This window comes from Triturus cristatus, chromosome 3_1, assembly GCF_964204655.1.
Source record: "Triturus cristatus chromosome 3_1, aTriCri1.1, whole genome shotgun sequence".
Lineage (NCBI taxonomy): Eukaryota > Metazoa > Chordata > Amphibia > Caudata > Salamandridae > Triturus > Triturus cristatus.
In genome coordinates this window covers 724,283,396-724,296,394 of record NC_140583.1, presented here as the reverse complement: position 1 = coordinate 724,296,394, position 12,999 = coordinate 724,283,396, and the positions used below count along the sequence as shown (strand labels likewise).

At 46.1% G+C, this 12,999-nt stretch overlaps 1 protein-coding gene across 2 annotated transcripts in view; it reads left to right on the top strand.

Moving 5' to 3' along the window:
• Positions 1 to 12,999, top strand: part of LOC146860865 (uncharacterized) — a 118,047-nt gene that overhangs the window by 79,004 nt on the left and 26,044 nt on the right. Inside the window, exon 2 of one of the 2 annotated variants that reach the window (XM_085644845.1) lies at positions 7,747 to 7,775. The exons of the other annotated variant lie outside the window; for it this stretch is intronic. The gene's annotated coding sequence lies outside the window, so the exon portion shown is untranslated. The remainder of the gene's footprint in view (positions 1 to 7,746; positions 7,776 to 12,999) is intronic. 2 annotated transcript variants of the gene reach the window in all.

Here is a 12,999-nt window from a genome sequence, read left to right as displayed (position 1 = left end):
GATGAGCAGCTGGAAGCTGGCCAGGCCCTAATCCAATTAAAGGGGCTGTCGCCTGACATGATAAACGAAGTGGTAGTGTGCGAAGGCACCACAACCCCCTCACCATTACAGCTGAGCGTGCAAGTCACAAGAGTGTGGGTCTCACTTAGTGACGGTCAGAATCTGAAATTGCACTTTACCAGAGCGTATTTGCCCCCCCCCCATATGTGCTCTGTACTGTACCCCTGAGAGCACCCTTCAAACTTATTATACACGCCGGCAGCCCAAAACCTTTTCTTGATTTGCCTCCACCCTCTCCGCTGCAGTCTGTATTGCTTTGCCCCCCACACCCCTGCCCCGTCTATGCTGCTTTGACCCACCCTCCCTTCCTGCCATTCGTGCTGATTTGCCCCCACCCTCCCTCCCCCATCTGTGCTGATTTGCCCCACCCTCACTTCCTGCTCTCTGTGTTGCTCTGCACCCCCACCCACTCATCCGCACTGTCCATAAGACACGCTGCTTCTAACTAATGTTAGAGCCAGAAATTCCAAGCATACTCAGGTAGGTTGCCCACCTTTCTCCAGGGCAGTACTTTATTTAAGGTTTGCCTCAGAAGCCTGTACTGATTTTTAAAGAAAAGTCTTTTGTTACATTAAGACACTGCAGGATCTTTCTCCTGTACTTATAGCATTCAAAGCAGCTGTTCAGATGGAGGTAAATATGTTAACCCGATACTGGATATGGGAATGCTTTCGTGGGATTGGCTGTGGAGCACTTTTCAGCTGCTCACTGGCTGTAATGTTCGTGGCTACATTGTGGTCTTCGATTAGGTAGAGACGCCCAAGTCCGTTTTTGTTTGTTTTTTATGGGGCCATGATGTACAATCAGCTGCGGCCTCTTCCATCGTTATTGCAAATGTACTGATTGAAAGCGACAATCTTCACCAGGGCCAACATGAGTCCCTTGTTGCACTTTTGTCTTCAAACCCCAACTCCCAGTATGCTGTGTGTGTGAGACAGCAGCTGCTGAGACCTGAACGTTCACTTTGCCAATAATAAGCCTCCCCAAGCCACTCATAGGCAGAGCATAGTGAATAAGGGGCTACCTATGCACCCTGTAAAATCACTATAATTAGCAAACATTGGCAAAGCCAACAGGTTTCGCCTACTGCGAGCATTTGGCTTTGTCATTTTTTTCTTTTTGAGCCGTGTAGTACAACAGAAAGATTATCGTGCAGCATGGCGGAAAGTAAAAAGAAAAAGAAAAAAAAAAGCCCTATGACGCAGTCGGCTCTGGCTGCATCAGAGCCTTCCCTTTCTTTTCGGGCTAAAAAACATTGACAAACTCGTTAGATCTTATGGTACCAATCAGCTTTGCCAATGCCTGTATGACTTTGTATAAGGAGACAGCGCTTAGTTTGAGCCGGCGGTTTCCTGTGCTCTGGACCGGTGTTGTGTAATATCAGGTATCCCCTTCCGATCCGGTATCCCCTGCTCTTCGGCTTCTTTCGGGACTCCTCCCACCTCGCACACAGTGGCTGCTTGCTCCTGTTACGTCATGCACGCTCTTCTAGTCCCTGCCCATCAGAGCCTCTCTTGCAGGAGCAGACAAAAGAGCAACACGCCGAGCTGGGGATTGATTTAAGGTGCGTATTTGTATTTTCATTCAAGCGCTTAGTTTCAAACCATCTGGTCAAAATGATACAGACTAGCGAAATTTACAAATCTGCACTGTATCCATACCGAATCGATTAAGGCCATTAAACTGAGCTGGGTGTTGATGTAAAATGCGTCATTTATTATAGCAATGGTGGGCAAAAACAAAATCCGGTGATAATTTTACAGACTGCAGCGAATTTTACAAATCGTACTGTCTCTATTAAGGCCTATAACGTTTCTGTTGTCCCAGTCTTGCCATGAAACTGAGCTGGGTGTTGATGTAAAATGCGTCATTTATTATAGCAATGGTGGGCAAAAACAATATCCGGTGATAATTTTCTAGACTGCAGCGAATTTTACAAATCGTACTGTCTCTATTAAGGCCTATAACGTTTCTGTTGTCCCAGTCTTGCTAACATAAGCTTATTCCAGAACGTCAGTAACAAAGTGATAGGATGTGGTCCGTCGGCTGCGCTGCAGACTTTGGTGCTGGAAACCAGAGTTCAAGCCTCGGGGTCGCGTCCACATTCTGTGATTCTGGGCAAATCACTTAATCTTTTCGTGCCTGAATGTGTAATGTAAATGCGGTGCTCGTGTACAGCGCTCCAATACCTTCGGGTCGAGCTATAGAAATATGCAAAAAAAAAAAAAAAGTACGACCGCTCCAACTAGTGGCTTTGAGCATATGGTAACTCTCTGGATATAGCCTATTATGTGATATAATGCACGCCCGGCCAAATCAGCGAATCCTATCCAGTGCCCTCCTCGTTGCTCATTAATTATGTTACCGTAGATAGTCTCTGAGTACCTTAAGTTTGACATGCTTAGGAGAGGGTTTATGCTCCTACGCACAAGGGTGTAGATTCAAAGGGTGAGGGAGTGTCATTGTGATACTATGCCACCCCATATAAATGTATTTTTTTTGTAAGTAGTTCGGTACAGGGGCCTATGGTGAGGTGTCTGTCGGATTTTCCCAGAACTTTTCTGATACAAAGAGACTATTCACATTCATTCACTGCTCTCTCTGTTTTGAAAGTCTTCCAAAAAAAATTAATCTCTAAAATATTGTGTTTTTTCCTCACTTCGTACCCCTACCAATCTACATTCGTTTCCTATTCCACTGCCCATTCAGTCCCTCTAATGTACCCTGCTAGTCATATAATGCATTTTAATATTAAATACCAGCGTGATTGTTGAACATCTGAAGATCATCCCCAACCCCACCTCCTATTTACCGATCATGCTACGCCCCTGCATACGGAGGGCAAAGTTAGTAGAGGCCCTGCTAGACAATTAGGGCACATTGATGCTTTATCTATACAGGTGTGTAAGGGGCACAGGTCCCAACGGGTTTCAGAACAGGCGTTGTGTAATATCTGGTATCCCCATCACATCCTTTATCAACATCCCCAATATGTGTTGTGTTATATTTGATATCCTTATCGTATCATATATCCCCTGCTCTTCAGCTCCTTTCAGCACTCCTCCCACCTTGCACACAGTGGCTGCGCGCTTCTATCAACCCTCTTAACGTCATGCACACTATTTTCTACTCTGTGCCCATCAGAGCCACTCTTGCAGGAGCACACAAAAGAGCAGCACACCAAGTTGCTGATTTATTTATGATTCATGTATCATCACTCCAGTGCTTATTTTATTTTTACAGTAATTTATTTTAGCAGTAGACAAAAAAAACTGGCATAATGTTACAGACTGCAGCAAATTTTACAAACCAGTACTGTCATGTAGGAAGCTGGTCTGTATATACTATACCAAGTAAGGAATGGGGTGTGCAGAGTCCAATGGATCCCAAGAGGTATGTCAGAGGATAAAGTAGATAATACTTTACTCTCTTTTGTGTTATTGTGTTTGAGCAGTCAGGCTTATCAGAGGATAATGTTAAGCATTTGTTGTACACTCTCATACCATGAATTATGTCCGACGCTCAACAGACTGAATCTCAAACAATTTTTTTTTAAAAAAGGGGTTACTTTATTTTTTTTTATTAGAACCAAATTTTACTCAGTAGCAGGTAAGTGATACTTTTCATGCAATACTTTTCAAGGTACAGTGTGCACTGGTTTTGTAGAAACAAACAAATTATTTTTCAGTCGAGAAAATGGGTTGTAAGCCCTTAAGAGTACTTGTAATTAATTCTAGATTACTTTCTAGTTACTTTGTAATTACTTTTATGGTTTGGGGTTCGACAAACTAATACAGTTTAAACAACACAGGGCATCAGTAAGCAGGTTAACTTTTTTGAAAACACTAAGTAACTTTTGTTGCAGTACCAGACAGGGTCAATACTTGACAATATTTTTCAGAGAAAAAGCCACCATACAATCCTATGGAGAAAAAAAAAGTGTTAAGTTTGCAGGTAATTAAACTGTTTTGTTAACTTTGCTTTGGATCGTATAACCAAGCTTCCCCAAGGTTCAGGTTTGCATTCCAGGTGAAACACCAACGGCACTAGGACGGCCGGGAGCAGAGTGCAGGTTGCAATGGTAGCCAATGTGGCACCTCGATTTGGGGCTGCTCACGGGCAGGCCACTGTGTCTTGGGAGGCAAGCTCTTGGGGTTAAGGTGAGGGCAAAGGGGGTCCCAGGTCAGCACTACAACTGCCTCACCAGCGGTGCATGGGCGGCCGGGTGCAGGGTGCTTAGGCGGTGTTGGGAGCCCAATGCATTCCTATGGGGATTGCCGGTCAAGGAAAAAGACTGCAGACTGGAGCCAGTGAGCTAATGGTTGGAGGGCGAAGTTGGAGAGTTGCTGGACACCAGGACACCATAGGTCGGGCACTTCATGACTCAGGGGCTGCAGGTGCAGGGGTGTCTTTTCGTGTCGGGTTCTCCTCACCGGTTCTGGTTGTGCTTGGGGGGACCCATCAGGGTGAGGCTGCAGGCGTTGAAGAGAAGGTCAGAGGAGGGTCTTCCAAAGCTGGATCCCAGGTCAGGATCACCGTGGGGACCTCACTGGGGTGTTGGGTCACTCGGGCCATGGGCTTCGGGTGCAGAGTGTTGAGGACTCACAGTGTCAGCTGTGGTCCTGGTTTGGGTTGCTTTTGGACAAATACGGTGACTACAGGAGATCTGAGTCTTTTTGGAGGGCAGGACAGGACCCTGGGGTTTTTGGAGGCTGCAGGACCCATCAGTTTTATCTTGTAGGGGTTCCAAAGCAGGAGACAGGCAGGTAGGGCTGTGGCCAAGGCAGTTGTCGTCATCCTCTTTTCTGCATCAAGGCTCTTTGGTCCTTCTTCTTGCCGAGTTGAATCTGAAGAGGCAAGGTTCAAGAGTCCCCCTAAACACTAGATTTAGGGGCATTACAGGGGTGTTCAGGTCGGGACCAATGGTTCCCTTCCCTGGGGTGTCTACATCCCCTAGTGTGCCACCGTCTAGGGGGAGGGGGGCATAGGACTCTTCCTGATTGGAGAAGTCCCCTCATCTTCAAGATGGAGGGGACTGAGATGTGTACTTCACTTCGCCTCCCCCACCTGAGGTTGGCGAAGGTGGGCACAACATCCTTCCGGGCTAGTTGGATAGGTAAATGAAAGATAGCGTGAAAGCATTTTATTTAGGAAAGTGAGTGGAGGATATAACAAGGAGAGTGTGTATGAGCTTCTATATAAATTTGGAGTCATGATGAATGAAAGAGTGGTGGTGGTCGTAATGGCAGGGGTGGTCATATTAGGGTGTTGGTGGCGAGGTTGGTGGTCGGAGGGTGGTATTGTGGTAGGGGTGTGGGGATGATTAGTGTGGTGGTGGTTACCGTGGGGTTTTAGTGGTGTTTACTTTGGAGGTGCCATTAGCGTTATGATGGTTCGGTTATGCTACGGTGGTTAAGTTATAGTGGTTGCGGTTATCCTATGTTGGTGGTGGTAAAGCTGGTGGTGTTTTATTTTCCTAGGGTGGTGGTTTGTGTGGTAGTGGTAGTTATGGTGATGTTGGTGGTTGTGGCTGGTAGTAGTGGTAATAGAGGTGCTGGTGGTTAGGGTTATGGTGGCTGGGTGCAGTTAGGGTAGGGTGCTGGTGGTTAGGGTATGGTGGTGGTGGTTATGGTCGTACTGCTGATTAGGATGGTGTTGGTCAGGGTGATGTTAGAGTGTTTCTTGGTTAGGGTGGTAGTTGTGTTGGTGGTAGGGTGTTTTTTTATAGAATGGTGGTGGTAGGGTGGTGGTGGCAGTGGCAGGGATGTGTGGTGGTAGGGTGGTGGTGGTGGTAGTAGGGTGATGGTAGAATGGTGGTTTTGATAGGGAGCTAGGGTGCTTGTGGTATGGTGGTGGATGTAGGTGGGTTCTGCATTTTGTTTGCCTTCATGTGTCTGAGTGCTTCTGAGATAGTTCATTTAGATGCGCAAGGGGCAAGCAACAATGAACAGTGGAACAGCAGTGGGAGGGAGAAGGTATGCAAACACTTTCACTCTTACAGAGTGCTGCAACTAGAATTTTAAACAGTTCTACGAAATCGTGTGAGCAGTGGAAGAACCAGTGAAGAACATTCGGTGCCTCAAGGAAGCTAAACTTTGCCCACACTCAGGGGAGTGACAAACACACTTGAAGTGAAGCAAGCACGTCTAACTCAAACTACTACTCAGCATGCACATATCTAAGCACCTTAATAGACTCTACTGTCTCCCTAAGCACAAACACACCTTTTTCAAGCTTCTCACACACACTTGCAAGTCACTACATAATCGAAGCCCAGAATACCACAGCTGCAACATCCATTTCCACACACCAGCCATACTCCTTCCCTCTGCCAGCCTTCTCGCCCATGTTGCCTAGCCAGAGGCCACTGCCTTTTCTGCTTGTGCCACAAAGTTTGCAATAACCTCCCCTACTACATCAGATATGTTATGTATACTATAACTCCAGAAATTGAAAACTTAGGGGCATATGTACAAGAAATTGGCAGAGTGCTGTGGTATGCCAAAATTGATAACGCCGTGCCCCTTTCAGTTTCAAAATGCAGGGATGTGCTGTAATTACCAAAAATAAGGTGCACCCCTGCGTTCCTAAAGAAGCTGCCTAGCACCAGTGTAGGTGCCCCAGCACCATTTTGCTAGTGTGCCTGCACTGCACGGGGTATTTATTATGGGCAGGAATGGACAACTTCTTGCACATAAACAATCTTAACAGGCAATTTGCTCTATTGAAAATAGCAATATACATGGAGAAATAAAATATTTCACCTCATTTCGCCTGCTTAAGACCATGTATTCCCTGGCGATATTTTTGGTGCTGCCCCATACTTTGCAAATATGGGGCAGCGTCAAATAGAATTGGTGTTATGGTGGAACACCCACTGCAACACCAACTGCCTGCCACTTTCATGCCAAGTGCTGCCTGAATAGGGGCATTATTTACAAGGCGGCGTTCAGCCATGATAAGTGGCTTAACTCCGCCTTGTAAATAAGGCGATGGACTTAATCTCACCAGCACATTGCAAAAAGTGACGTTCTGGTGGCGTTAACTCCTGGTAATTATGCCCCATAGTTTTTTCATAGGTTGCAGATAGGACAGCAACTCCCCTTTTTTGTGAAATGTGCATCATACAAACAAGTATGACATAACACAACATGTTGTAACATGTGGTATTATTTAGTGCTTGTATCATATTTATCCTGAAGAGCAAAGAATAAACATTACTAGTTTTACAATAGGCATTATTGCAATCAAAACATATATCGAGCAATAACAACATAGATTAAAACTCAACATAATACCTACCAAACAACATTCCCTTTCTAAAATGTGAAGAGGTTGCTCATCAACTTCTTTTTCAACAAAAAATAGTTCTCTCATGACTATCCAAAGTGTTTGTCCACACCTGCAATCCGGTGTTTATGTAAGTTCTTGTTTTCTTTAATGAGTACTATAGTTCTTTTATATATTATTTTTGTAAATATTTTACATGTAAAGCAAACCTTTGAGGGCTTATTGTTGAGCATAAAATGGATTATGATTAACAAGGGGCCCATGTTGCAAAATAAACAACTTTTATTCAATGCACACGTGATGTGTTGTGTTTTACAAAAATGTCAATTTGCCACTTACCTTTTATCTTTAAGTATCAATGTTAAGTCTTTTTTTTATTCTTGTTTTTTTTTCTAGACTTACAAAAATCAAGATCTCCAAACAAAGCAAGTATTAAATGTGTTTATGTAGCACCAAATGCAAGGGAGCCACACGTTTTTGCAATGCTCTAGATATTGCTACACTAGTTGTGTGAAGTCCTGGGTCGATGAGGGGTTACTGGGTTCAAATTGCATGGTGAAACTCTTTTGCCACTGGTGCCCTGAGGCTTTACTTTTCTTTTGGACCAAAAACTAAGAACCAAGCGAACCCGATTCATATGTGACCCTCTGGGTAGAAAAATTAAGTAGTTCAAGGGTTAGCTGAGGAGTGGTTGTGGGATTACAGACTCAACACAATAGACCATCCAACCTCCATAATTAAATCAGTGTTCAGTCAGTTCTTTCAATTACACAAAGTATTTTAATTCAAAGCCACAACATAATACCATAAATAGTTACTAAAGGCCACTTTAATTGGAAAAAAAAAATATTGTGTAATAATCAGGATAAGTTACTGGATAATCATTATGATTCAGGCCTATAGCCTTTCTGGGATGATGGTGTGTCAAATGTTCACAGGTAGCGCCTGTGGGCATGTATTATCTCTGCCAAGAATCGTAAGCACTGATTTTGACTTTGGAGGTCTGGAAGCAGGTCGCCACACCAGCGCCTGGTGCAAAACCGCAAATGTCGTCTGCCGCCCGCTCACCAGATTGCCAGGTTCCTTGTTGTCGGGGGGGGGGGGGCGACGCAGCAGTCCTATTGCTGTGCCTATTGAATAGACACCACAATGGGAGTGCCTAAGTCCGTTCCTGTCTGTCATGGATTGTGCAGTCCATTCCATGCAGGAAAGGGTTGCATGCATAAAGGGGGGCTCAACATGTGCCCCCCTGCATGCATCCCTGTGCACAGTAGCAACAGGAGCTATGCAGGGTTCCCTTTGTTTCCCCATGGCTACCCTTTTCATGGTGGACTGTTGCAGCACCACCAAGCATAATACGAGTTTCCCTAACCCCAGCCTTTACATGGCAGTTCCCTTTGTTTCCCCATGGCTACCCTTTTCATGGCGGACTAACTGTCATGTAAAGGCTGGGGTTAGGGAAACTCGTATTATGCTTGGTGGTGCTGCAACAGCACAGCCAAGCATATAGCTTCCCCAGAATGCCTCAAGACTGCCAGGGATCGCGGATCCCAGGCGGTTGCGGCGGTTCCTTGGAGGTCCGACTGACATATTTGTAATACAGCAGTCGGAAGGCTGGTGCGGTCCGACGGACTGCTAAATTCATAATCAGTCCCTAAGTTCCCCGAGCAATCTTTCCTCCTTCCTGCTGTTCCAGGTGCACAGTGCCTTTCTGTCCTTTTGGTGGCCGTGTGCCCAGCTAAGCCAGCTGGTTACATGGGCATCATTATTATGTGTGGTTTTCTTCCTTACATGGCCCATCAAGTTGAAATTATTATATTAATCCTACACCAGCTGTGAGAAGTTGGCCTGATGTATGATGTCACTAGTTATAGTGTACACCTTATATCAGTCCAAATACCCTTATGGTGATTGGTTGTAAAGTCAACCTTATAGACCAGCTATCCTAGTGGTAGCATGGACAAGAGCAGTCTTAGGCTAAACTCTGAACGGCATGTGAAGCCAGCTGTGATACCATATATAATCCCTTGAATACCAAATGAAAGGACACCACAACAGATATATATATAAAATAAAGTGTATTTATTCTAAGCAAACCCTCAGCACTCTTTATGAGATTAGAGGTAAGTACAACACAGTCTTATTAATGCATACCGTAAGTCACACAGGTAAGTAATACAGTTAGGCCCTAGGGGCCACGCAAACCATATACTAAGTAAGTGGTATAAGAACCACTGTCACGGAAATAGAATAGGCCTAGGCCTAGGGAATCGCTGGGGCTACACTACACTAGCGTTAGTTAGGAAGTGGGAGGCCCACGGGATTCGTGTGCAGAGTGGAAACACTCACGCGTAATGCGTAAAAGTCAATAGCAATAGTACAGTTTAGAAAACGGTAGATTTAGGACACTTCCGGAGTAGCTAGGAAGTTGAGACTTGAAAACTAGACACTAGGATAGTCACTATCCTGATGAGCACCGGAGTACCCAAGTTACCTAGCCCACAGGCTGCGGGTGCATAGGGGTGAAGATGCGTCGTTTTCGTCGTCGACTCCTATGGATGCTTGAAGAAAGATGCTGACAGGCAGTCAGGGGAGAGTGTCCGGTGGATCCCAAGGCTGGGATCAAGAAGAGAAGAAACCTGCAAGCAGAAGGGACAGAGTCAAGGTCACTAGCCAGTGACCACGTGGAACCAGGAAGGAACCAGGCGATGTCGTGAAGAGTTGCAGGTGAAGGTGAAGCTTGTCGCTGCAGCCAGGAGGACCAGGAAGCGTCGAGGACGACCAGGACCAGGAGGCGAGCTGTCCCACGAAGGCTCTTGCTGTCGGCGGCGTCGAAGTTGGACTAGGACTCACCAAGCCTTGGCAAGCGGAACCCACGAAGAACAAAGGACTTGCTTCTGGTGCAGACCAGGAAGGTCTGGGGTGCTTCTTCTTTGCAGAGAAGCGGGAGCCAGTCTGGAGGAGCCAAACCAGCGCAGAAGATTTCAGGGTGCGTCGTCACAAAGGCCACTAGCCAGCGGGCAAGCAACCGGACAGACGCGGCAAGCAGGAAAATGCTGAAGGGCCCCACGCAGGACTCGTGGAGTGTGGGGGGCTGATCTTCGGTGCAGATGGTGCTTGGGGTTGGGGCTTCTCAATCCCCGGTGCACAACTTCGAGGGTACCTCAGAAGCTGCGCTGTAAGTTACTAGCCACTTTTTCCAGGTAGCCGGTCCCACGTCGCTCGTCGCCTCCACGGATCTCAGCTCTGCTGCAGATGTGGATGAGGGTCGGAGAAGTCTGGAAGTCAAGGCTCTGGTCGGGCTCTGCAGTCGGTTCCTCGTAGAACGGTCGCAAAGCAAAGGGTAGTCTCTTGATGGTGCCTGTTTGCACAGGGTAGCCACTCCTTGGCTACAAGGGAGATTCTTCAGTCTTCTTCTTTCGTCGAATGTCGAAGGTCCAGAGTTTCTGTTCAGTTTTGCAGGTTCAGGATAATCTAAAGTCTTGAGGCCCAACTCCCACTCTTATACTAATCTGGGGGGCTGGGATACCTGCTAGGTCACGCCTTATGGGTGGGACCTGGGAGGGGGTGGTTACACCCACTTCCCTTTGTCCAGTTTCGCGCCAGAGCTGGGGCTGGAGTGCCCCAGCGCCGGTTTGAACTGGACTATGCAAGGAACACCTTGTGTGCCCCAGGCATGTCTCATTCCTTTCAGCCCACCCTGCCCCAATACACTAAAGGCTGTCTGGGGAGGTGCTAGCACTTCCCCAAGCAGGAAATCTATTGTCCAAGCCTCCCTTGCCAGGATCACTCCCAGCAGCAGGGGGTCAGACTCGTGTCTGTGGCAGCAGCATCCATTTTGTGATGCTGAGGCTTTGGTTAGAGTTAAACAGCAAAGTAAGATTTTAACATGTCTCTCCCTCTAGAAGGGAGGGATAATATCCTCATCACCAGAAATGGTATGGGGGTATTATTCCAAAGTGTTAGACACCTTACACGACATGTTTTGATAAAGCCAAACCATAGTTACCATAACCGTTTAAGATTATAAGGCACTTTAAGAGTATATGGTAGGCTATATCATAGAACAGCTATAAGGACATGGTTCCGAAAGCTGCAGACAGGCTCATTTCAGGCTAGAGCACCATCTCACATGTTACCAAGCACTCTGCCTCCAGGATTGTTAAGGCCTGCCATAGGAGTGACTGATAGGTACACATGTGTCTATATATAAGGGTAGATATAGGCATACTATATCTAAGCAAGGGGTGATTACACGACCTTGCCCCAGCTGAGTGATCAGCCAGTTGTGTCTGACTGGAAGGCCAGACCAAGGGTGGCATAATACATGCTGCAGCCCCTGGGAGGCCTAGGGTACACCTATGCCCTGGGTACCTAGGGTACACTGTACAGGGTCCAATAAGGTGATCCTTACCAATTGGTTATGTACCTAGGGTACATGGAGTCCATTTTAAAGAGAGAGCAGACAGCCTGAGACCCTGAATGGCAGGATCTCAGGCCAACTAAGTCGAAAAACCAGCTAGACAATAGGCAAAAAGTTGGGGGTAACCATAGTCAGATATCCACCTTCCTACACCAGCCCAGCTGATGTTGGTTTTTAATTTCGAAGTTGTACACTACCGACTGTAATTCCCTGTAGTATCCAGCTCTTGGTCAGTTTTATGGCTCATCTTGTCTTTTGGTTATTCCTGACTGGTCTAGCCATAGTCTTTGTCTTTATGTGTAGGCAGTACAGTAAGGCAGAGTTGGGAGTCTCCTGTCAGGGGAAACCTAATACAAGGGATCAACAGAGTGAAGGCTACTCCACGTTACTACCTATTGACCTGCTGGTCTTAGCTCATCTTGGTATAGTAAGGAAGGTCAGGGAATCGTTTTTAATCTAATAAATGTTGTGTCTTTTATCCTTCATACTTTGGAGTCTGGTCTACTACAAAGGACAGCAATGCTCTGGAGGAGTCTTTCATTTTACATTATTGTTTGTGACCCTCCATTTTAGAAACCACTTGGGTTCAGTAAATTAAAATGGATTTATGTTTGGCCAAGATCCTCATGTAACATATACACTCTATGCACAATCTTTATACTTTGAAGTTACAAACTGAATCTACACATGCAAATGCTGCATTCCTGTCCTATGAGGATGGTGTGAGCGAACCACTTCCAGAGGGCTGGTAAAGTATTTCAAAAACCCATGAGTGGCTTTTAGGTCACTCCTTGGTAGCGGACGAACATAAATACATTTTCTATCACTGTAATCTGTTACTGCACTGCTGTTGATCCTCAGCAGCCTAGTGAGCTGACCGTACTCCTGCTCAGGTCAATGAGGGTGCACATGATGTGCCCTTCCAGACCACAGAGCATAACTTGTGATCCCTTTCCTTGTCAATGGAAGGCCCCAGTGCAAACATGGTTATTGTGTGTACTCGGTCCAAAAGGCAAAAACCTACACAGCGTTCTACTATGCACTCCAAGCTGGGCCGCCCCTTTTTAGAGCCACAGGGGGCCTTTTCTTTCACAACAGAAACGTATAGAGGTTTCAGGTAATACAGTATGCAAGTGCTGCACGTTTTTTTAGAGCTATTGTTAGGGTATAAGTGTGTTAAGCATTGTGGTTTAGAGTTTGGTACAAAAGTGTGGTGGTTAAGCGAT